The sequence below is a fragment of the Aquarana catesbeiana genome, linkage group LG04 (genome assembly GCF_042186555.1).
Source record: "Aquarana catesbeiana isolate 2022-GZ linkage group LG04, ASM4218655v1, whole genome shotgun sequence".
NCBI classification, from domain to species: Eukaryota; Metazoa; Chordata; class Amphibia; order Anura; family Ranidae; genus Aquarana; species Aquarana catesbeiana.
In genome coordinates this window covers 313,249,699-313,275,781 of record NC_133327.1, presented here as the reverse complement: position 1 = coordinate 313,275,781, position 26,083 = coordinate 313,249,699, and the positions used below count along the sequence as shown (strand labels likewise).

The following is a 26,083-nucleotide window of genomic DNA, read 5'->3' as shown; positions in this document are numbered from 1 at the left end:
TGATTGTCAGTCACCGGCTCTCTGCTCTGCCCCCCGCCCACATGGTCACTGGAGCTCTGGGCTGTGGAGGGGGCGGGAGTAGCTGTCTCAGACTCTCAGTGGAGTGTTGGAACGCTCCTGGGTGCTCGCAATCTTTCCCCAGTCTGGACCGGCTCTGTGACGTCAACAGACAGCGAACTTTAGCCTGCCGTTGGCTGAAAACGCGTCACAGGAGTGCAGAACAAACTGCACTCCTGTGATCCACATGAGAAGTACAGCCAAACAAGCTCTGGCTGTACTTCTCCTTTAACTTCAGCTTGTTCAATTAAGCTTTGACTACAAATCTGGAAACTGATTGGTTTCTATGCAGAGCTGCACCGGATTTTGCACCCTCTAGTTTTAGTAAATCAACAAATTCTATCAGAAATGCCTAGGCTGTCCAGGTGTCAAAGGGTGCCACATTTCAATAATAAATAGAAAAGGAGAAAAGTTGGGAAGGGACTTTAGAGGCACCAATATGGACACATAATTATATCAAATGTAGAAAAGTTCCTTGCAATTTCTTGTTTATTTCATGTAACATGTATATTGTATGTTTTTTTATTTCCACACTGATTTTAATTGTATGTACAAATAAACTTTTCTACATTTGATATAATTATGTGTCCATATTGGTGCCTCTAATGCCCCTTCCTAACTTTTCTCCTTTTTCACTTAGTAAATCAACTTCATAGTTCCCAACTATCGCTCACTTGAGGGAATTGGCACCCTTTTGGAACTAAATTCCCAAAGTCCCTATTTCCATTTCTCAGTGGCGGTGCATCCATAAGGGCGCTCAGACACCGCCCCTCTCTCCAGCCACACCCCTCTATCACCAATAGATAGATTCATGCATTGCATGAATCTATCCATGGCCGCCGCTGCCACCCCTCTTTTCAAGCGCCGGGCACCTGAATTACAGCGGCGGGGGAGTTTTTGAAGTACCTGATTAGAGCCATAGGCTCTAATAGGCGTCTAAAAATGTAAACAGCGAGAGCCATGCTTAGCGCTTGCAGTTCACCCAGCTGTGTTAGAAAAGTGAATGAATATTCGCTTTCCTAACGCTGATCCGCCTCTCTGCCAATCAGGTGCTCGGGTCTGTTACCTACCACCTGATTGGCTGAAAAGACAGGTGCTGTGATTGGATGAGGAGAGGACGGGAGAAGACATTGAGGAGTCAGGACATGGAGAAGCATGGAGGATCAACAGCGCTCGTTGCTCGCTGCCATCACCCGCTGCCCCACCGAGACAGGGTAAGTGCTGGGTAGATGGCAGACGGGGGGGCACAGTGGCAGCATTCGATGGGCACATTGGGAGCATTTGATGGGCACAGTGGCAGCATTTGATGGGCGCAGTGGCAGCATTTGATGGGCACAGTGGGAGCATTTGATGGGCACAGTGGCAGCATTTGATTGGGCACAGTGGGAGCATTTGATGGGCACAGTGGCAGCATTTGATGGGCACAGTGGCAGCATTTGATTGGGCACAGTGGCAGCATTTGATTGGGCACAGTGGGAGCATTTGATGGGCAAAGTGGCAGCATTTGATGGGCAAAGTGGCAGTATTTGATGGGCACAGTGGGAGCATTTGATGGCACAGTGGGAGCATTTGATGGGCACAGTGTCAGTGTTTGATGGCACAGTGACAGTGTTTGATGGGCACAGTGGCAGAATTTTATGGGCACAGTGGCAGCATTTGATGGCACAGTGGGAGCATTTGATGGCACAGTAGCAACGTTTGATGGGCACAATGGTAGAGTTTGATGGGCACAATGGCAGTGTTTGATGGCACAGTGGCAGCGTTTGATGGGCACAGTGACAGCCTTTGATGGGCACAGTGGCTGCGTTTGATGGGCACAGTGGCTGCGTTTGATAGGCACAGTGGCTGCGTTTGATGGGCACAGTGGCGGCGTTTGATGGGCACAGTGACAGCCTTTGATGGGCACAGTGGCTGCGTTTGATGGGCACAGTGGCTGCGTTTGATGGGCACAGTGACAGCCTTTGATGGGCACAGTGGCTGCGTTTGATGGGCACAGTGGCTGCGTTTGATGGGCACAGTGACAGCCTTTGATGGGCACAGTGACAGCCTTTGATGGGCACAGTGGCTGCGTTTGATGGGCACAGTGGCTGCGTTTGATAGGCACAGTGGCTGCGTTTGATGGGCACAGTGGCAGTGTTTGATGGGCACAGTGGCTGCGTTTGATGGGCACAGTGGCTGCGTTTGATGGGCACAGTGGCTGCGTTTGATGGGCACAGTGACAGCCTTTGATGGGCACAGTGACAGCCTTTGATGGGCACAGTGGCTGCGTTTGATGGGCACAGTGGCTGCGTTTGATAGGCACAGTGGCTGCGTTTGATGGGCACAGTGGCGGTGTTTGATGGGCACAGTGGCGGTGTTTGATGGGCACAGTGACAGCCTTTGATGGGCACAGTGACAGCCTTTGATGGGCACAGTGGCTGCGTTTGATGGGCACAGTGGCTGCGTTTGATGGGCACAGTGGCTGCGTTTGATGGGCACAGTGGCTGCGTTTGATGGGCACAGTGACAGCCTTTGATGGGCACAGTGACAGCCTTTGATGGGCACAGTGGCTGCGTTTGATGGGCACAGTGGCTGCGTTTGATGGGCACAGTGACAGCCTTTGATGGGCACAGTGACAGCCTTTGATGGGCACAGTGGCTGCGTTTGATGGGCACAGTGGCTGCGTTTGATAGGCACAGTGGCTGCGTTTGATGGGCACAGTGGCGGTGTTTGATGGGCACAGTGGCGGTGTTTGATGGGCACAGTGAGGCTGCAATTGATAGGTTTTTTTCTCAGAATTTTTCAGTTTGTTTGCGCCCCCAAAAAATTTTGAGCACCATCCGCCACTGTTTTTAGTTGTCCCTCTTTGGTGTGATGTATAGAGCTCTATATAAAGTGCACTATTTCACTAGCAAACATTTTGAAATGTGCTATACTTTTCATCCAACCTTTAAATTATTGCATTTGGTTTTTTTTTTTTTTTTTTTTTTTTTTTTTTTGTGAAAGCACATATAAAGGAAAGGATTATTAAAAAAAGACACACTTGTTTGGTTAACCGATCCTTTTTTGTATATTAATTCTTTGTGGCCTGTGTAGTGGGGTGTGTCCTTTGCCTATATCTTGTGTGCTACAAAGTATCGCTCTATCCCAACTCCAAAATTTGGAAGATATGCTAAATGCAGTGGCCAGTATATTGTTGGACAGATACAAGATATAATTATTGTATTCCTTAGTTATATCTTCTCTATTTGGTTTTTAAATGGCAGGACAAATAAATATATCTCTTTTTCCAGTTTTGGGTAGTATCACAGCTTTAGTATTTTAGTCATAATTCACATAATCTCACATGCATGCTAAAACACCTTAGTCTTTAAATCTTTTTAATCTTGTTCCTCAAACATTTTTTAGATATATATATTTTTGTTTCGCTGTCACATTCTCTGTGGGAAGGATTATCTACTGCACAATTTTCTTCCTTCATTTTTTAAATACTCCTTTTTTTTATTCTTGGCTTCCCTACACAGTCCAACAAGGTGAATGAAGTCTATGATGATTTCCGTGGAACTGCAACCCTCCCCAAAAGTCTTTTTTTAGTCTGCATAGTTGAAGACTGAAAATTGGGGATGTTCATTCTTTTTCATTGTTAGAATGCCTGCCCAATTCAAAGCTTGAAGTCATTGATACTGCTTTTTTCATGCCCTGTAAAAAGGTATAATAATTTTATTGTTAGTCTTAAATCCTCAGCTAAAGGATACCTTGGTTCTCCAAAGATCCTTAAATGTTTTCTGGTTCATTGGCAATTTTGTCTCCATGCTGTCATGCTGTTGTTAAATCAAGTGTTACTAAACCGACAACAGTAAAATCAGTCAGTATATGCAGTAAAGCATGCTTGTTATACTCACTGTGGACCCTAAGGGGTTAATCTTATAAAGTCCCCAAGCCATTTGCTGTTAGTACAGAGCCTTGGGGGCACTCTGCACATGCTCAGTTTGATGTGTATTGCTAGAGAGTTTTATTTTTGGGAGGGTGCCTGTGATCGGGACAGGGCCAATAAGCACTGTCCAGACAGATGGTCAGGGGTCATGCAGCCTCATAGGACAGTCAGAGGAGAATGAAAACTCCTCCTACAAGCTTTAACCAGTGCAGGCCCTGACACTGATAGAAGTCAAAAGACTGCTATATGCTGCTGACGAGAAAAGGTATTTAGCAGTTTATATGTACTAAAATAATTGAATTTCCTTGTTTTGTGTACTATAGGAGACCATATATAGGGAATTCAGGGTCCTGGGTTTAGTAACACTTTAATATGTGTAACACTGACCAGCAATGTTACTTAGCCAGGGTCATAGCCTTCTGCCAAGATCCCCTGGGTGCATATCTTCCAACAGTTGCATCTCCAAACTCTTCTTGGACTAAAATGTGGCAGATCCATGATTCTGTGTCTCTGTTCCCTTTGGGAAATATACAGCACACACCCCTCTAGTGCTGGGATGTGTGCATACCTCCCAACTTTTTGAGATGGGAATGAGGGACACCTATCAGCAAAAGCATGTAGGCATAGGACACACTCCCTGCCACACCCCCTTAAAGGAGAATTGTACAAAAAGAAAAAAGATTGGTTAAACCCACAAGTGCTTTTTTACCAGTACTATTCCTGTATATTGTCTTTTGAAATTTACAAATGCAGCAATTTAGAAACCAGATGAAAGGTTTAGTGCTGGAAAACACTTTTTGATAGATAAAAAGTGCATTTTAAAAACATCTATAGAGATCAGACCAAAATGAGGGACAAATGAGGAGGAATGAGGAACAGAGGGACATTGCTCCAAATCAGGGACACTCCCTTGAAATCAGGGACAGTTGGGAGCTATGTGTGTGTTATATGATTCTTCTTCTTGCTTGGGGAGGAAAGTCCATGGGATTGCTAAATAGAAATTAAGTATTGTGGGGGGAATAGCTTGTCTCAGGAAAGGGTAAGCATTTTTGCTTGGATGGTGAATTTCTGTTATGAAAAGTTAATGTTATAAAGGGGGCAGGCTCAACTGGCAATGGCAGTGGTAAACCAAGCATGAGACAGGGATACCCAGAAACAGACAAAGCAGGTTTGTCCTGCACTTTTATTCAGCAAGGTGGCAAACAAACAGTTTTCAGAGCAGGGGGGCTTTGTACAGCAAATGCATATATAACAAGCAAAACATCTGCTCATATGAGCCACTAACGAACTGTTCACACCAGAATACAGTTCAGGAAAGGCACCTGCACCATGTTCAAAGCGCACGGCCTTTGTGATCTGCTGTGGGTGCCAGTGTAATGTTACCCCAAACATAGATCACAAACGCAGTGCGTTTGCAGGCACACAATTGCATGGTCCTAGAGTATGCACTACCTTCTCTCCATTCCAGTGGGATTTCAGCCCATTAAAATGAATGGGCTACAAAATTGCACTGAGCAGGAATCGCACAGTGCAGTGTGAACCAGCCCTTACTGGGTGCCCACTAATTGGTTTCCTAAAACAAACAGGCAGCACTTGTACTTCTTTAGTATCAGTATTCAACCTTTTCACCCAGCAGCACGCCTCAACAGCAGAGAGAGTGAGAGAAAGAGACAGACAGCTAGATCAGGCAACTCACATACAAGGCCTGTGAACAGCTGAAGCTGATAATGAGGTCAGGCTAACAGGAAAGAAGGATTTATCCCACCCAAAACTCTACAAAGCCTCTGTGCTCTAGGATCCAGAACAGAACTTATTAAAGCTGAAGTTTAATCTGATTATATTTTGCCATCCCTTATATTGCCACCCCGCTTATATTTTTCCATCCTCTCGCACCTCCCCCCGCAACCCCCCTCCCCCATCCTCCATTAACTTGCTAGGAACATATTGAAATTGTTATATTGTTTTTCTTTCATTACGTACATTATAGACCCACTGATATCCTTACTCTTTTTCGGTTCTTCTCTACACAAAGCAGACAGATCATGGCTGGTGGAAAGGGCTGTCAGAGTGTTGTACATAGCTTCTTGAAAACACCACAGCACCTTGCATTAGTACTCCTCTTGAGACCTAAGCCCTGATACAAACAATGGGCTGGCTTTTGGGAGGAATTACTCAAATATCAAAATGCCTTAATGTGTGGATGTTAGTCTGGAGAGTGGGTGTTCTTAGGCAGTCTTTTTTTAGATGCAGACTGGCTTAGGTATCACCCACATGTAATGCTGAGCCTCCATGATTGGAAGAACTGAAATCCAGTGAAAGAGATGGGTCAGGGGCAGTCCAACTAGATAGGAAAAGGCTAGAGGATGCTGATCATCCTCCAGTCAAGAAATGAGGCAAGCTCTATCTGCCTTTCTGCAGCTTGTAATGCACACTGTGAGTATCTTATAGTGTACATTGAAATCAGAATAAGCAATTTCAGTAAAGTGGAGGAGCTTGCACAATGGAAGGTAAGGCTGGAGTTCAACTTTAAAGTGGTTCTAAAAGTAGAAGGTTTTTTATCTTAAACACTTAAAGTGGAGTATCACCCATATAAAAGTCAGCAGCTACAAAATGTGTAGCTGCTGACTTTTAATAAACGGACACTTACCTGTCCCACGGTCCAGTGATGCGGACGAACAAAGCCCCGTTCCTCTCCCCCTCCTCTCCGTGGCGCAGGCATTCTGACTGCGCTTACTCGAGCCATGCTGCATGCTATGATTGGCTGGGCAATCATCTGGGACCTGTGACATGTCCCAGAAGATTGCAGGGAGGGAGGGGGGAGAGGTGAACTTCCTTCTGGCGCAGCGGAGCCCCGTGAGAAAGTTGGAGCTGAAAGCCTCTAAAAAGAGAGTATCCACTCCCCCCCCCCCAAAAAAAAATGACATGCCTAATGTGGCATGTCAGGGGGTCACCCTCACTTAAAGCAGAAGTTCCATTTTTGGGTGGAACTCCGCTTTAAGGACCGGAAGGATTTACCCCCTTAATGACAAAGCCATTTTTTTGCGATACGGCACTACGCCCCTTTAACTGACAATTGCGCGGTCATGCGAACCTGTACCCAAACAAAATTGACTTCCTTTATTTCCCACAAATAGAGCTTTCTTTTGGTGGTATTTGATCACCTCTGCAGTTTTTATTTTTTTGCGCTATAAACAAAAAATGAGCGTCAATTTTGAAAAAAAAAACAATGTTTTTTACTTTTTGCTATAATAAATATCCAAAAAAACGAAAAAAAAAAAAAAAAACAAACAAATTTCTTCATCAGTTTAGGCCAATATCTATTCTTCTACATATTTTTGGTAAAAAAAATCGCAATGTTGATTGGTTTGTGCAAAAGTTATAGCATCTACAAAATAGGGGATAGATTTATGGCATTTTTATTATTATTTTTTCTTTTACTAATAATGGAGGCGATCTGCGATTTTTTGCAGGACTGCGACATTGCGGCAGACAGATCAAACACTTTTGACAATTTTTTGGGACCATTGACATATATACAGTGATCAGAGCTAAAAATAACCACTGATTACTGTATAAATGTCACTGACAGGGAAAGGGTTAACACTAGGGGGCGATCAAGTGGTTAAGTGTTCCCTAGGGAGGTGTTTCTAACTGTGGGGGGATGGGACTGACTGGAGGAGGAGAGAGAGATCACTGTTCCTGATCATTAGGAACAGCAGATCTCTCTCTACTCCCCTGTCAGAACGGGGATCCGTCTGTTTACATTGACAGATCCCCATTCTGGCTCTCTAAGGAGCGATTGCGGGTGGCCGGGACACCATGGCCGCCAGCCACGGTCTTCGGCTCCGGCGTCATGCCGCGGGCAAACGCACACCCCCTATAGCTTCTTACAATGACGGTGATTCGCGCAGCTGGGCCAACCTGCCAAAGTACAACTGCGGCAGCTGGTCGGCAAGTAGTTAAACAAAAAAAACAAGACTTTACTATCGCTTCAAGATTCTGAGAAAACAAATTGTTTCCTTCATATCAGTCATTCACCATGGAGCTCCTCACTGGCTCTATGTGAGAAACCTAATTGACACATATACACTGTCCACAATCCTGCCAGCCAGTGCCTCACAATATATATAGTGTAATGCAGGCACCCTAAATATCAGAGTTATTGCTAGCTGTCTTCAAGTGACATTAAACAATACATAGACCCTTCAGCTCCATGTGTATAGTTGCATACAGTTCTCATATTATAGATATATAGATATATCTATATATCTATAATATGGCACTGTATGCAACACATGGAGCTGAAGGGTCTATGTATTGTTTAATGTCACTTGAAGACAGCTAGCAATATCTCTGACATATAAGGTGCCTGCACTACACTGTTTCTTCAGGCGGTGCCCAATATCCTTATATTATACCACAAAATCTTTGTTATCATCTGAATGTATCAACCTCTCCACATGCACTGGGATGTTTTTATGTCATATACACTAGCATCTATATATCAGAGAAAGGAAATGAATAGGCATTTAGTAAACGATAAAACATGGCTGCTGGCCATCAATGCTTTTTTACTAACGTTACTTTATTTACCATATTTTAATATATTTACAGTACTTTATTTACTTATTTTACATCGTTATGCTCTGAAAAACAGTATTATAAATCGCTTGCGTCAGCACTGGATTACTTGTCTACTTCCCCCCCCCCAATAAAAAAAATGAATGCTCATAAATTGCAAGGGGTCACAACAAGTACACAATCTAATGATTTCTATAAAAAGACTTTCCCATCAGTCAGTTTCCATCTGTTGTCTGCTGTGTACTGAGAGTTTAATATTAGCCCGTACTGAAGGCATTTCCTTTTCTCGGATCACTGAGGTGTAATCTAACCTGCATCAAATGAGATTAGTGTTATGTGACTGCCAGCATATTCTCCTGCAGTTGACAAATGCGTCAGTAGACACGTTTTAACATTCACGTTATTAAGAGACTTAAATTTGTAGAAAGGAGTATGCTCATATAATGTTAAACAAAAATGCTTCTTAATGACCACAACAGTGAAACAATTCTTTATGTAGGTACTGAACAGGTGTATCTCTGAGGAGAATGTTATATGCATATCCATCGCCATCTGCTGGTTAAAATACATCATAACTAAAGAGCACCGCAAGCTTGTCTGTCTCATTGAGTACATGCCTGTTGTCAGTCTCTTATGCCCCGTACACATGATCGGACTTTCCAACAACAAAACCGTGGATTTTTGTTCGAAGGATGTTGGCTCCAATTTATCTTGCATACACACGGTCACACAAATGTTGGCCAAAAATTACGAATGTAGTGACGTACAAGACATACGTGATACCTCCATTACGAACGCAAGTTATATCCCTGGCTCGTACTTGATTCCGAGCATGCATGGACTCTTGTCCGACAGACTTGTGTACACACGATCGGAAAGTCCGACAACAAACATTTGTGGCGGAAAATTTGAGAACATGCTAGCCAACATTTGTTGGCAAATATTCGATGGAGCAAACACATGGTCGGACTTTCCGCCAACAAGCTCACATCCAACATTTGTTGTCGGAAAATCCGATCGTGTGTTAGGGGCATTAGACTGCTTTCACACTCAGGTGCTTTTCAGGTGTTTTAGCGCTAAAAATAGTGCCTGTAAAGCGCCTGAAAAGCGCCTCTCTATTGTGAAATTCCGAGTGCTTTCACGCTGGGGCGGTGCGCTTGCGGGACGGGAAAAAGAGTCCTGCAAGCAGGATCTTTGGGGCAGTTTGGGAGCTAAGTATACACCGCTCCCAAAATTCCCTGCCCATTGAAATGAATGTGCAGCGCTGCCGAAGTGCCTGCAAAGCGCTTCGGCAGCATGGCAACGCAGGCGCTTTTAACCCTTTCTTCGCCCGCTAGCGGGGATTAAAAGCGCCCTGCTAGCGGCCCCAAAAAGTGCAGCTAAAACTATGGTAAAGCTCCACTAAAACGAGTCAGTAAGCCAATGAGGCTCACTGACAAAAACTAGCGGCGCTTTACCGCCGACGCACCCCCTGCCCCAGTGTGAAAGTACCCTAAAGGGTGTCTCTGGCTATGACCTGGACTGTCTCACACAAAAAATTGACTTCTATTTATCGGGGGGGTCCCCGATAAAAAATGGAAACTCTTTAGAGCTTTCTTGTACTTGTGACCTGGCGATAGCCTATTCGTGCTGACTGATTTGGTTTACCAGTCATTCTGTTCTAGTGAGAGCAGAAAGAGCCCGACTCATGCTCCCTCACAGGTTGGGCTCTGAGGCCATGGCCTACCCCTCTTGTGAAGCTTGTATACAGTATGTATGCTGTTGTACTATAACTATACAGCTAGGGCTGTTTATTGAGTTTGCAGTTTAACATAGCAACTTGCTGAGATAAGATATCAGCCACACATAGAGAACACTCTTTGTAATGTGTCAGCCAACCTAAGCACTTGCATTGTGAGAAGAAGCAGTAAAGTATATGGTGTAAAACTGCACAGGATGAAGCAGAGCCTACATATGTAATGTTTCCTAATACACTAACTTAGTTTGATTACATCATTTTTTATTCCATGTAACTCTGACAAGCAAGCTGAGTATTTCTAAATACTGTCTGATAGGAAAAAAAAAGGAGCTGTCGCCAGTCTGATGTTTAACTCTTCAGCCAGCAATTGGAAAATAACAATTTGAGTTTGGCTGGTTTCTATGGCTATGAAACAGCTATGCTCTTCTTTATTTCTAGTTTTATATGAATTAGTTCAGCCAGACAGTAGTGAATGTTTGTTAGTACAGTATGGAACATCTCCAACAGCAGCTATTAGGGTAACACATAATAAATACATACTATTACATTATTAGGATATTGGCCTTGGAAGATTAAACATGTGTGATCTGATGAAAGAAGACACTGGGCCAAAATTCAATATAGAATTCTTAGTAACATGTGAGCATATCAGGTAATTAAGAAATAGGACAAGAGAAGAGGATAAGAAATACAGTTTCATTTAGAAGGAAACAATTTTGTAGTTTTTTAGAATTCCTGAAGGTCTTACCAATATTTAAACCAATTTATTGTAATGGTGAAAAAGATCACCATTATACACACATGCAGTATCCCATCTGATAGGTGACATCTTCTCTAGCCTGCTGATTGGACAATGAAGGAGCAGCAGAAAATAAAATATCCCTGTGCTTTCTTCTCCTGTAAATATGTATCTTGTCAGACTCAGGCTGGGTTCACCTATATGTGAATTGGATGCAGATTTCTCTGCATCCAATTCGCATGACAGGCAAGTGTGACTGACTCTCAATGGAGACGGTTCACACAGGTCCGGGGCAGCCACGGTCCGGATTGCAGAAGGGTTCTGTGAATGTTTGTGTCTGGTTCAGGAGCAAATTCAGGCGAACATTTGGACCTGAATCGCACCTGAAGCATTGAACAGGCACGCACCGGACCCCAGGCACAAACCCGCAGACGCACATATGTGAACCCGGCCTGACTGTATTGTACAAAGTAATGAACCCCTCATTAGCTCAGAGTGCTGACCCTCTAATTCCCAGAGTGCTGCTTTACAGAGGATTACAGATAGCTAAAATAAAAACAGATTTAAGTATTATTATTCTTATACAGTTTACACAGCACTTTGCAATGGAGACAGTATAATTACAATACAGTTCAATACAAAAGAAATAGGAGGGCCCTGCTCATGGAGCTTACAATCTAAAGGGAGGGGGGAGGTGGTACAAAAGGTAATAGCTGCGGGGAATGATTTGATGGAGGTGACTCAAGTACAGTTCTTAGGTAGAGGTGGGGTATGCTTCCACGAAAAGGGAGTTTTCAAGGATCGTCTAAAGGTGGACAGATTGGGGGCTGACTTGACATACTGGGGAAAAGAGTTCCAGAGGATGGGAGAGGCTCTGGAGAAGTCCTAAATAAAAAGGGGAGAATATCTGCGCTAAACCTTAAATATGTGCATTAAAAAATGAACATAAAAAAGTGCAACAATGAAGGAAAAAAGGTGCAGCATCAAACAAAACCAGAATATCCGGTTTGAGAAAATGTGTAAAAAGGTGTATATGCGCAACCCAAAATTATTAATATAATGGTGTATCAACCATGATATTAAACACTAAATATCATACAGTGAAACATTTCCCATATTATATAGTCCAAAAAACTGCTGTGAAAAAAGTCCAAACCCAAAAAAATAAAAATGAATAAATGTTTGCCACACTCTGCCAAAACAGTGTAACAATGTGACAATATAACTGTGTTGTTTTGAAACAAACAATAACGATATCTGTAAAAAAGTATTCTCATATAATAGTCCACAAGCTATAGGTGTTAGGTCCAAAAAACTTTAAGAGGCATCAGAAAGACATTTGAAGAAGATAGTGTTCTGTTCATCAATATTCAAAAAAGCAAACAGCACCGCTTACCAGATCAGGTGGATCTCAGATTATAGAGATCATATGGGCACACACACAAAGCATGGGATCGTTGGCAGATGAAACAATCAGCAATGACATAAAGACTCCTCCACACTACTACGATACTGGTCTCTGGGTCCTCCAAACGAAAAACACTCCAAGCACATGTATATCATAAGATAAAACAGAAATGTTTCACGGTGCAGTACTTATTTTAAAAAGGGGGTTTATTTCTCAATAGCACTGACATCCAAGCACAATCGGTATACAAAGCACTTCAAATACAGCCGCGGCTCAAGCCAGCCAGCTGATGCGTGATGTCGTCACGTTCTAAAGCTCCACCGGACGCGTTTCCCCATAGAAGGCATCAACTGGGAAAGGAGAAGTCCTGAAGGTGAGCGTGGGAGGAGGTAACAAGGGAGCTAGAGAGCAGGGGGTCCTGGGAGGAGCGGAGGGGACGATTTGGGCGATATCGGCAGATGAGGTTGGTGATGTTGCTGGGGGTGATGTTGTGGATGGCCTTGTAGGTTGTGGTTAGTATTTTGAACTTTATACGGTGGGGTAGGGGAAGCCAGTGAAGGGATTAGCGGAGAGGAGCAGCCATCATGGATCGGTTAGTAAGATGTATTAGTCCAGCAGCAGCATTCATAATAGACTGAAAGGGTATAGCCTGTGTAAAGGTAGGCCAGTGAAGAGGGAGTTACAGTATTTAGATTAGCTGAATTTTTAAATATATATTATGATACACAATTTGATTAAAAAGTGTTTTTAATTTGTTTCTGAATTTCTGATAAGACCATATTAAGAATTAATTAATATTGCTAAAAATGTTATAGTTGTATTGCATATTATACAGTGTATGAACTGGTCAATTAAAAAAAAAACACACTGAACAGTCTCTTTCCTAGTAGAGCCTACACACACTAGGTCCAAATTAGGCAAAAGTATTTTTGCCTACCATATATTTTGCAGCACCGCTCCCACTGTGAGCCTCATTAGAAATGTCTGCAGGTATGCAACAGATGATGGTAATGATAAAAGTAAGGGTTATCTTTAGTTATACTGTGTGGTGTTTATCCAGTTACAGCAGATTTCAGTATATTTACATATATACTAAGTAAACTTTTCAAATTTTATTCTGAGTTCTGTTACCGCTGACCATTCATCAGTAAAATGGAAATGAGCTGTTACGTTTATGGTCCCTCCCACCACTTCTAAAATTATCCAGCGGCGAATTCGCCGCTCGGATCACTTTTAGCAGAAAGCCTGGCGCCTGAGGGAAGAATGAATACCGGGGTTATAGCATCGAGCTGCAGCCAAAACTCCAGTATTAAATGTCAAAGTAATGACGTATTTTCCCAGTTAGGCGGTCGGTATTTGGTTAAGGGGGACCTATATTTATGTGGGGAAGATAATGTTACGCTCTTGCCATTTAATTTTTTTTTTTTTTGCGATAATGCTATTTATTATGTATTGTCTCTTAATACATTTTGTTGATTTTATTTTTATTATGTATGTGTAGTCTTTGGAGTACTAATAAAGTCCAGTTACTCCCAAAATTTGTCAGGGAGGAGGAAATTTAGAGGGGTCGTATCCCCTCTATTTTTCTGATACTTCATTCACCCACCAGGTTTATTGGCTTTGTAGTGTAACTCTTGATGAATGCCTGTGATGGATACTTTGGCTCTATTAACTCCCGCCGCACCAGAAGATTATGCTGACAGGGGTAGTTGAAGATCAGGGGAGGAAGATTTTAAGCATGCTTTCACGCTGCTCTGTTGCAGTTACCCTGCAGCACAGGTGCAGCGCAGTGCACCCATGCTTTCCCATAGACTTTTATTAGTTCGGGGCATTTTGGATACATTTTCTGAAAGCGCAGCAGAAATCCTGCATGCTGCATCTTTGGTGCTCCTTCAGAAAATGCACCAAAAACGCCTCTATGGGAAAACCCTAACTAATGCAGGAGCCCGCAGCACAAAGGACACATAACGTTTATTTTAAGTAATGTCCCTTGTGCTGCATTTTTTTCTTTTTATTGTTTACTAAACTTAGGCTTTAAACATGTTATTATCACTTTATAAATAAATGACCGCACTTATGTTGCGTACCATTCCTGCCATGTAAAATGACATGAACACTGTGTGTGGTAGACCTCTTTTAATTGTGTAAACAGTACTGCCAAGATTTGGCTAAGATTGTGGATCTCTGGGTGGCTAAATCTAATTATGCTGACTTTTGAGAGAGATGATGTAATGGCATTTCTAGTCCTTTGCGCCTCTTTTCTATTTATGGCTTGTTAGATAGACATTCTAAGTATAGATTGTAGCACAGTTTTTGATAAGTGCATGAATCCATTTGTCATTCAACCCCTCTCCCTCTGTCGTTATCTACCCATATAAAAATGTTGTATTTTATATCTACATACCACATCGGTTTATTTTCTTCTTGCATATTGTTTTTAGTTCATATATGTGTTTGTTCCAGGGAACGCTAAGTGTAATCTTATATATAAATTGGCACTGTTTCCTGTGGAACATTTATATTTTCTGCAGATATGTGACATGTAAAGGTAGCAATACAGTCATGCTCAAAGTTTGCATACCCTGGAAGAAATTGTGAAATTTTGTCATTGATATTGAAAATTGGACTAATCATGCCAAATCACTAAGGATAGTGATTATATGAGGCCATTTATTTTCACATAGTTTTTTGGTCCCTTTTTAAATCAAAATGATAACAGAAATCACCCAAATGGCCCTGATCAAAAGTTTACATACCCTGGAACTTTTGGCCTTGGTACAGACACAGAAGGTGACACACACAGATTAAAATGGCAATTAAAGGTTAATTTCCAACATCTGTGGCTTTTTACATTGAGATTAGTGTATGTTTATAAATAGTCAATGAGTTTGTTAGCACTCGCATGGATGCACTGAACGGACTAGATACTGAGCCATGGGGAGCAGAAAAGAACTGTCAAAGCCCTGCGTTAAAAGGTAATGGAACTTTATAAAGATGGAAAAGGATATAAAAAGATATCCAAAGCCTTAAATATGCCAGTCAGTACTGTTCAATCACCTATTAAGAAGTAGAAAATTCTGGGATCTCTTGATACCAAGGCAAGGTCAGGTAGATCAAGAAAGATTGCAATCACAACTGCCAGAAGAATTGTTCAGAATACAAAGAAAAACCCAGAAGTAACTTCAGGAGAAATACAGGCTGCTCTGGAAAAAGAAGATGTGGTTGTTTCAAGGAGCACAATACAACAATACTTGAATAAAAATGAGCTGCATTTTCAAGTTGCCAGAAAGAAGCCTTTAATGTGCCAATGCCACAAAAAAGTCAGGTGAGGCATGTCAAGATGTTGTCAAGCATATTGATATTGGGCTTCTCCTGGCTTCTGTTATCATTATGATTTAAAAAGGAGCCAAACAACTATGTGATAATAAATGGCTTCATTTTATCACTATCCTTAAATATAAGACAGTATTTTTGGAAGAGCAGTCATTTTTTCCATTTTCAATGCCACAGTTTCTGGGTATGCAAACTTTTGAGCACAACTGTATATACAACCATTTTGATGTATGTTAATCCATCTGTGTCTGTGTTGCTGTTAAAGAGTTCCCCTCACTTCCTGTCTGGTAAAACATAGTCAGCAGGATAGGAAGCAAGTGTAAGTCTCTCTCTAACTGAGCCCCACAAAGCAGTAAAAATTTGACAGTATCCAGAATTAGGAAAAAAAATTGCATCAGGACATATATTTAACGCCTACACACACCAGGCGGTGGGAACGTGCACATTGGGCTATCACCAGGGAAACACTGCAGACAAAGAAGAAACCCTTTAGGTGGAAACTCAGCAGAGAAAACTTTTATAGACTGGTAATGCTGTAGGAACTGCAAAAAACTCGGAACAGGAAGAAAATGTGACATAAGGTATGCAGCTACATTTATAATTTTTTCTAGGCAGCTTTAATATCACTTTAACCACTTGCTGACTGCGCTATAGCAAAAATGGCGACTACAGCGCAGTCGGCCAGTTCTGGGAGGGTGTCATATGGCGTTCTCCCGTGATCATGCCCCCCGCTGTGGCACGCACCCGGCACGCTCTGTGATTGCTGTGTCCTTCAGATACAGCTGATCACAGATCAGGGTAAAGAGCCAAGCACAGTGGCTCTTTACCACATAATTACCTGTGTCCAATCACAGCTGGTCACGATGTAAACAATTGTCAGTTACTGGCATTCCTTCCCTCACACTGTCACAGTGTGAGGAGAGGAGAAAGCCGGTAATTGGCTAGTGTGAAAGGGGAAACCTGCACTGATTATCAGGGCACTGTTCATCAGTTCCCTGATTATCAGTGCAGCCCTAACAGTGCCCATCAGTGCTGCCTATCAGTGCCAATCATTGCCCATTAGTAATGTCAATCAGTGCCCATCAGTGCTGCAAATCAGTGCTGTCAGTCAGTTCCCAACAGTGCTGCCAATCAGTGCCTATCAGTGCTGCCAATCAGTGCCCATCAGTGCTACCAGTCAGTGCCCATCAATGCTGCCTATTAGAGCCCATCAGTGCCGCCTATCAGTGCCTCCTCATCAGTGCCACCTCATCAGTGTCCATCAGTTCAGCCTATCAGTGCCCATCAGTACTGCCTATCAGTGCCGCCTCATCAGTGCAGCCTATCAGAGCCCATCAGTGCCTATCAGTGCAGCCTTATCAGTGCAGCCTATCAGTGCCACCTCATCAGTGCCTATCAGTGCAGCCTCAATAGCGTATATCAATGAAGGAGAAAAATTCCCTGTTTGCAAAATTCTATAACAGAAACTAAGAAAAATGTTTTTTTCTTTCAAAAATGTTGGTCTTTTTTAATTTGTTTAGCAAAAAAAAACCCAGTGGTGATTAAATACCACCAAAAGAAAGCTCTATTTGTGTGGAAAAAAAATTATAACAATTTCATATGGGTACAGTGCTGCATGATGGGGCGCAATTGTCAATCAAACTGTGTCAGCGCCGAAAGCTGAAAAATTGGCCTGCGCAGGAAGGGGGTAAAAGTGCCCAGTAGGCAAGTAGTTAAATGTTGTGTGACTGTCCATATGTCTATTATAAAAAATGTATTTTTAGTAAAAGAAAAATGTTTTCAAGGGTTTCCATTTTTCATGGACATGTTAGCGTTATGTCTACATCTTGTGATAGAAAAGGATATATTTTTTGGTATAAATGTAAAAATAATTTTCTTTTGCACATTACAATAAAAAGCGACTAAACGTACCCACATTTCCAATGTCATTGGCTTAGTTCACTACCAAACCATTAAAGAGGTTTAAGACAGAGAGATTAGAACAAAATGGTCCTCTAGGCAATGTCATAGTTTTGCCTACCTCCAATCCCATTGATAAGGATTGTATTAGGCACACTAGAAGTCACCAGGTACACATTTTCAGTACTAGCATGGCCCCATCAGACACCAAATACCTACAAGTGCATCATCTCTTTTGAAATGACAGAGAGGTGCACAGCTTTGACCAACTGCCCTATTCACTTGTTTACTGCAGCAGCATGAAGGTTGTCGCTGGGCTCCTGGGCATCCACTGAGCCCTAAGCTACTGCATGGGTTGATACTCTAACTCCACTTCAGTTTATGTTGTTTTCTTTTCAGAGCTTTATATGAACACGTCCTGACTGTCCTAATGAAGCCGCAAACATAGAACCTTTATAAAATATAAAACAACATTGTAATATAATAAAATATAACATTATATGTTCAGGTATTATAAGCGTTGCTGTCTATTGCTAAGCCTCCCCCCCTTTCTTTAAAAGTGTGATTCCTGTGTATAACTAACTTATTTAAAACTGTCCCCTCCCCTCTCCCCTGCTAGCTAACCCATGTAAGAAAGATGTTTATACTTACCTATTCAGGCTGCTCCGGTCTCATCATGTGATGCAGCTTCCCTATGTCAGCCAGCAAGGCTTCAGGGGGGAGGATCGAGCACCGACAATGGATGGGCCACTAAAGCCTTTGGGTCATATCACTGCTCCAGGCTTTACTAGCCATTGTTACTAGCCATGATGGGCTTGATTTACTAAAGGCAAATAGGCTAACGAGGGGTTAACCAGGAAGGGGTAAAATGGTAGGGCACTGCGAAGGTTGAATACTGTCTCTGAGTTGGTGGCTTGTGATTGGAGGCCTAAAGTTTAAAAGAAATTGGTCGCAGTGACCAAGTTGTGTGTTGTTGCCCTCAAAGACCCCAAAGTATATAGAGAAGTTTTAATGGTTATTTAAAAATGATATTTTTTTAATTTACGTTAATTGTTAATAAAAAGTCCGGAAGGCCATTTTACTCCAAAAAACCTTGTCAGGTCATTTGTGGGGGAACAAAGGGGTTTGTAGATTATGTATAACAGGTTGGGAAAGAGACTGTAGGTTATGTCCTTCATATGTCAAGGTGAAGCTCCGCTGACTTTCATCATCCAATCATATGTAAGCAAAAATTGTGTTGTTTTTATTTTCCTTGCAAGTGATTGGGTATTCTTTGCAAAAATGAAATTTCATAACATTCACTGAGCTCTGGGGAACTGGCTTTGAGTAAATCAACACTGAAGCATGGGTAGCTGTGTGCTTCTCCTGACAGCCCTGTGGCTCTAGGATATGGACTATGTTTTTTATGAAGAAATCCACCTTCAGGACCATCATATAATATATGTGGCCACCTTAAAGAAGTAGTCAAGTCTGCTTTTTCATCTGTACACACATGCAAGATAATGGAACTGCAACCCAATCATGCAATCAGGGCTGGCAAGAGCTCTCACCGTGCCTGACTTGTGGCCTCCACCCCGCAAAACAAGGGTTCTTCCATGAAGATAAAATTGGCAACCAGGTGAGGATGAATACAATTTCTCTGTATTTCGTCCAAAGAGTACACGTGTTCTATACAGAGTAAGGCTGAAACGGGTTAGCGTTGGCTTTGATTGAAACATGTGTACTCCTTGGACAAAATAAAGTGAACATGTATTCATCCTTATCTGATTGCTGATTTTATCTGCATGGAGGTGCTTTTTTTATCTGTACCTACAGGTAAGCCTATAATAAGGCTTACCTGTAGGTACTGTGAATACCTCCTAAACGTGCGCCGTTTAGGAGATATTTACATTGGTAGCAGCTGGTGACTTCACCAGTGCATGCACACTGTACTCTGAATGGACGGCACACTTGAGTGTGCCGTCCATTCAGAGCACAGTTCCACGATCATGACTCCCATGATGTGCAGGAGTGACGTCATCATGGCCATTGAAGCGGCTGGAGCATGCGAACACGGAAAGATGGAAGCCCTGCCAGTGGTGAAGCCTGCTGCTGGTGGGATCCACTTTACAGATAATTCTGTCATAATGTGCTAGTATATGGTGCATACTAGCACATTATGACATTAACCTATAGAAGGACCATTTTTTTTTCTAAAAGAGAGTTAAACAAGTGTAATATATCTTTGGGCCAGTGAACTGACTTGGTTTTTATAGTTTATTGGTATAGTGTAAAAATATGTTTTCTTGTAAATATGCCCCAACTGTTTTGCAAAAAAAAAAATCCCAAATGCAACTACACCACATTATGCAAAGACTTTAAACAGACACTTTTTTTTACATCCTTATACAAAAGCAGAATTGTGCTCACAATGCAGTCAGAGTAGCACAATAGTTAAACAGTAACTTATTAAACTTAAAGCAGCCTTTCAGACCAATGAGCTGATCATTATTCAGCACCAGGAAGGTCAGGTCCCTTCATTCATATAATTAACTGCCTGTAAAACAAAAAAATGATTCTTTAGTGCCTTCATCACTCTCAGCAATTCAGAAACACTGTGACATCATCATGCTGCAAAATATTTATATAGTGTGAAACGACCACAAAAATGACAACGCTGAACTCTTCAGAGGCATAGGAAGCCCACTGGAGAAATGATTAACAGTCATTGCTGTTGTTCACATGCTGGATGTAGTTTTCATACATCATCTGCAAGTCTGCATACTATGACCAGGGAACAAAGATTGAACACATATCACGGAGAGGAGGGTTATAATGGTAGGTGTGGCAAAGTGCGCAGGAACACAAAGCTCTGCTAAGCAAAGTTAGATGAAGTTCAGTGAAGGTGAATGCAGAGGGAAAGAGAAGGGGGGACAGTGACATCAGATACAGGTAAGCTTCTATTACCATGATGCCAGGAGAAGTCCTAGGGGTCCTATTACATGATATAAGTCTGATGCGTTTATATATTCTATTGCAATGATGGAAGAAGGATTAGCGTGTACAAAATGTACACTTTATATGGCTTAGCCTCTGACATTACAATTAAAATGAAAAATATTTCCTGAAAAAGGAAAATGCCCTGCAGCTTTACATTTCTCAAGTGAATGTCTGATTACCTCTAGATTTATTGTGGAGTGCATGTAAAACACGCATATGTTTTGCTGTGTGAGAATGGATTGCAGAAACTGCTTTCAATCATTTCCTTTTTAAACTGGACGATGGCCAAAAGGGATATCAAAGTCGCTGAGAGTCACGATTATTTTTATTATTTTATTATTTTAGGTGCAAGAGAAATTTTATGCAGACAACTTAATGAGTATTAGTTAAACTTTGGATGTCATAAATGTTAAACAGCATACAAATAAAAAAAGGGACTGTAGATGGGAAAATCTTGTAGCCTGTCAATAATAGACAAATGCATAATGCTCCTGCAGACTAGTGAGATGGCTAGTCTCTTATCAGGTAAGCCCACATCAAATTCACCAAAACACTCCAAGATTTCTGGGAGTTACGTGTAGTGAGGACTTGCATGCTACCTGCTACTAAATGCTTTAACACAATCACATCACTTGAGATTTTTAGAATTGGATGGCTACTTACATCTCTATTGTTTAGCACTCATTTTTATATTTTCTCTTCTCTTGTACTATAGGCAGAGCTCTTTTTTTTGAACATCTGTTATTAGGACATAGTAATAATTTTCATTTGTGTACATAATTGCTATATCCTGTCTTGTCTTAACCCTCTGAGAGCTGTCAGCCAGACATGAGAAAAAAAAAACACTCATCATCTACCAGACTTATCACATGATATTGCAGGAAATACGCTTTCATCACCTGTTAGTGAAAGGTCTGTCATTGGTGCAAACTATGAAACAATGCAATGCTGTTAATATAAAAACATGGCAAGCAAAGGTTTCTGCATAGAGAGGGGTGATTTACTATCTACATTTGCATTTTACAAGCAAACGCATTTATTTAAAAGACTGATAGAATACATTTCTGATATACATTTTAATTCCAAATAAACAATCTTTTAAATGATTATAAAAACTTAAAGCGCAACTGTTCACCTTTTTTGAATCACTTATTAAAGCGGAACTATAGGCAAAATGTTCTTTTTAATTTTGGACAGTTCAAGGGAGGGTTATAACTAGGGTTGTCCCGATACCACTTTTTTAGGACCGAGTACAAGTACCGATACTTTTTTTCAAGTACTCGCTAATACCGATTACCAATACTTTTTTTTTAATGTCATGTGACAGTGTATTTTTTTTTTTTTAACAATACCTTCTTTTTTTTTCTTTTTTTTTTGGGGGGGGGGGGGGGGGGAGGGGTGGACGGTGTCTGTGTGTTTTTTATTTACACTTTTTACAATAAAATTTTTTTTTATTATTTATTGCAATATGTGTTTTTTTTTATGTTTTTTTTTTTTTTTTAATCAACCCTGTTGGGGCCTTTGGTGAGATATCAGGGGTCTTAACAGACCCCTGATATCTCCCCCTTGAGATAGAGACCGAGGATAGAGATTTCCCAGTCCCTTTCTCTGCAGCCTCAGCTGCACTGAAAATGAATGGAGAGAAGACAGCGGCTCCTCTCAATTCATAAACTGAGACATCGTAATCACAGGAGGTTACAATGTTTCAGTTATGTGAATGGACAGAGTCAGCTGACTCTGTCCATACACAAAGGAAGGAGGAGGACATGGAGGGAGACAGCACAACGGAGGGGGACAGCAGAATGGAGAGGGACAGCAGCAGAACGGAGGGGGACAGCAGCAGAACGGAGAGGGACAGCAGCAGAACGGAGGGGGACGGAAGCAGAACGGAGGGGGACAGAAGCAGAATGGATTGGACAGAAGCAGAACGGAGGAGGCATGGAGGAAGAATGGAGGGGGACAGCAGAATGGAGGAGGCATGGAGGAAGAACGGAGGGGGACAGCAGAACGGCATGGAGGAGGATGCGGGGACAGTCACACAGTGGTGATCATGTGTGGGGGAGTTACAAGCACCGATCACCGCTGTATAAATTTCACTGAAGCAGCTGAAAGCTGCTGGGGGAGAAGCTTGTAACTCCCCCACTCACCGATCACCACTGACTGTACAGGTATCGGGTGAAGCATCGGGAGCATTTGCCAGAGTACAAGTACTCTGGCAAATGCTCGGTATCGGTGCCGATACCGATACTAGTATCGGTATCGGGACAACCCTAGTTATAACCCCTGTCAGAATTTTTTTTAGCCATCTGTGTCCCATTGTGGAGACTTTCCTTCATTTCCTGTCCTAAAGCCAAACAGTAAGTGAGCGGAAATCCCTGCAAATTAAGGCAATTCCTTAAGGACCCCTAGGTCACCAGAACTAGTGTCCCCATTGGAACATTTCACCTCTATTTCATTTTCTGGGGACAATCCCAAATTTTGGGATTTTCTTTTACTTTCACGTTCCATGGTAAACAGGACAAAATGAGACGGCGAATCTCCTTAAAGGGGGCACAGAAAGCAATAAAAACTGACAGGTATTCTAATCTATCTCTACTCTATCCAAAACTAAAAAAAAAGTTTTGCCTTTAGTTATACTTTAATGCTTCTGTCAAAAAAAGGGTTGTATGTACATCCTGTCTTGTCTTCCAAGGCAGCCCGAATGAAGATGTTGCATGTTATCATGTAATTATTTTAACTAAAAGTAGAATGTGTATCAGAAGACCTTTGCTGCCTGCTTTATAGTCAAAGATAGTTTTTAGTAAAGAGTAATGCCCCGTACACACGGTCGGAATTTCCGACAGAAAAAGTCCGATGGGAGATTTTCATTGTATATTCCGACCGCGTGTATGCTCCATCAGACCGTTTACGTTCAAAATTCAGACGGACTTAGATAGAGAACATGTTCTATATTTTTCCAACGGAACAAATTCCTATCAGAAAAACCGCTCGTCTGTATGCTGTTCCGATGGACCAAAAATGACACATGCTCTGAAGCAAATATGAGACGTCGTACGTGTTGTCCCGTCGTACGTGTTGTACGTCATCGCGTTTTTGACAGTCGGAATTTGGTGTGACCGTCTGTATGCAAGACAGCTTGAGCGGAATTCCATCGGAAAAACCTTCAGAGTTTATTCCGACGGCAAAACCGGTCGTGTGTACAGGGCATTAGTGCGTTTATTCTGGTTGGACCTGATGCCCATCTATAGCAACCTTTGAATTCAGCATACTTACATGTCCGCGCTCTGCTGAGATCTTTAGTGTGGAATCTGCTGGGTACCACACAGCCTCTCCTTAAAGCGTTTGTTAACCCAAAGAAAAACAGATCCTGTTCCCTTAAAGCATGTTATACAGCAGAGCGCTTGTGCTGTTTCATTTGGCCCCCTGTATCTCCTGTAATACCTGTCTGATCCTGCCTGGCTATGCCCTTCCCCTGCACGCTGACCATGATATATTAGGGCTGCTGAGCCCTGACACCGTTGTCAGCAAACCTGCCTCTGTCATCCGCAGCCCTGCTCTCTGACTCTTGTGTCCTCTCATTCATCATCTCCCCTCTCTGACTGTCTGCTTGTGTCATCGCCTGCCCCGCTCCTACTGCTCTCATACTTAACATTAAAAGCTCCCATCCCCTCTGTATTAGAACAATAAGTTCCCCTGTGTCTGTGTTATATCATAAATATGCTTATCTGTACTGATAACACAGTGTCTTCCTGCGATCATGTGACTCCTTGTGACTCCTCGGCTTTGTCTCTCTTCTCTCCTCCCCGACTGACGTCAGCGACAGTGCTCAGCCCCACCCACTAGGACTGTGAGCCAGGCAGAGGAGAGGAGAAGAGGCAACTGATTGCAGAAAGATGGTGTGTTATCAGTACGGATAAGCATATTTATGATATAATACACAGGGGAACTTATTGTTCTAATACAGAGGGGATGGGAGCTTTTTATACAAGTGGCCTAACAACCACTTTAAAAATTCTCACTGTTGATTCTGGGTCCTACTGTGCATGCACACTGCTTGATTCTTCTTGATTCTTTTTGATAGAAAGTCTACTCCTCTTATCACTTCTTAATAAGTTGTATCTTTTTGTCCAGACCATAATAAGTATTGAATAAATAAATAAATATTGAATATATACCAATCCACTGTATACTGAAAGTGGACTGAATGTTTTCTACCTTCTTGCATTCTCTGCATTAAGATAAAAAACCTTCTGAGTGCAGTTCCCACCTTATACTTACCTGAGCCCGATCTGGATCCAGCGATGTGCAAATAAGTTTCTGTCAATCACAGCCAGTAAGGAGGGAGCAGGGGCAGGGGTGAACAGTGCTCTCTGTGTCTATGGACACACAGAGCTGTCTCAGGAGTTGGCCACATGAGTGTACCCATAGCAAACCCATAGCAAACAGCTTGCTATGATGGGCACCCAGCGGGGGGGGGGGGGAGCCAGGAGTTCTGGTGGGGGATCCAAGAAGAGGAGGATCAATGTTGCTCTGTGCAAAACCATTGTGTAAGTATAACATGTTTGTTATTAAAAAAAAAGGTTTACAATAGCCTAGAGGATGCCATTATGCAGCCAATGGCAAGGAAAAAGGGTGCATGTCATGTAGTGTCTGGAGCAATGGGGGACCCAAGCTAAGATAGCACATCATGGCAGCCACTAGCCTTACTGCCTTTTTCTTTGACCTTGATGGAATTTCCTTGGCTGGCACCATAATCTCTCCAAACACATTGATGTGTATATCAAGCAGGGTCCCCGGATTCCTCTTGAATTGAATGATATTGTAACTGTACTGTCTGTCTCCACTTTGTACTGCATAAATCCTGCATAAAAATAATACCTATAGAAGCCACTGAAGCACTAGAACATCTCACCTAAGCCCATTGCGATATCTGTATGGAAATCTTGAGAAATTTTATTTACTGTATATGATGCCTATTGTCCAATTCTTGGATTGTCCAATTCTTGGATTCTTCTCCAAGTGAGCAACTGCTGCAGATGATGGGAGGGACCACTGACAACAAAGTGGCAATGGATGCCAGCAGGTGACATCACGACTCTAGGAATTCAGCCACAGGGGGGTCACATCTTAGAGATCACGTGATCTCATCAAAGGACATATATAAAAATGTATTTAAATAGAGATATTTTACAAACTGTAGGCAGCATGGGTATGAGGAGGGAAGCAAACTTTAAAATCTTAGGTATATTTGCCTTTACTTCCACTTTAAGAAAGACTCTAACATATATACCCAGAACAACAACGTTCAACCACACAACAACTAACCAAAGTTGATGGTGAGCCTGGTAGATGTACCATGAATGTAAAAAAAAAAAACAATGACTGAATATACTGATGTATGAACATTATGTTGTATTATTTTCATCACTTATTTAA

The 26,083-nt window shown here is 42.1% G+C and overlaps 1 protein-coding gene across 3 annotated transcripts in view; it reads left to right on the top strand.

The window, feature by feature from the left end:
• FILIP1 (filamin A interacting protein 1) overlaps window positions 1-26,083 on the top strand; it is a 234,768-nt gene that overhangs the window by 91,146 nt on the left and 117,539 nt on the right. For 2 of the 3 annotated variants that reach the window (XM_073626816.1, XM_073626814.1), the window contains exon 1: window positions 20,480-20,599. The exons of the other annotated variant lie outside the window; for it this stretch is intronic. The gene's annotated coding sequence lies outside the window, so the exon portion shown is untranslated. Of the gene's footprint in view, window positions 1-20,479; window positions 20,600-26,083 lie in introns of those variants that run through there. 3 annotated transcript variants of the gene reach the window in all.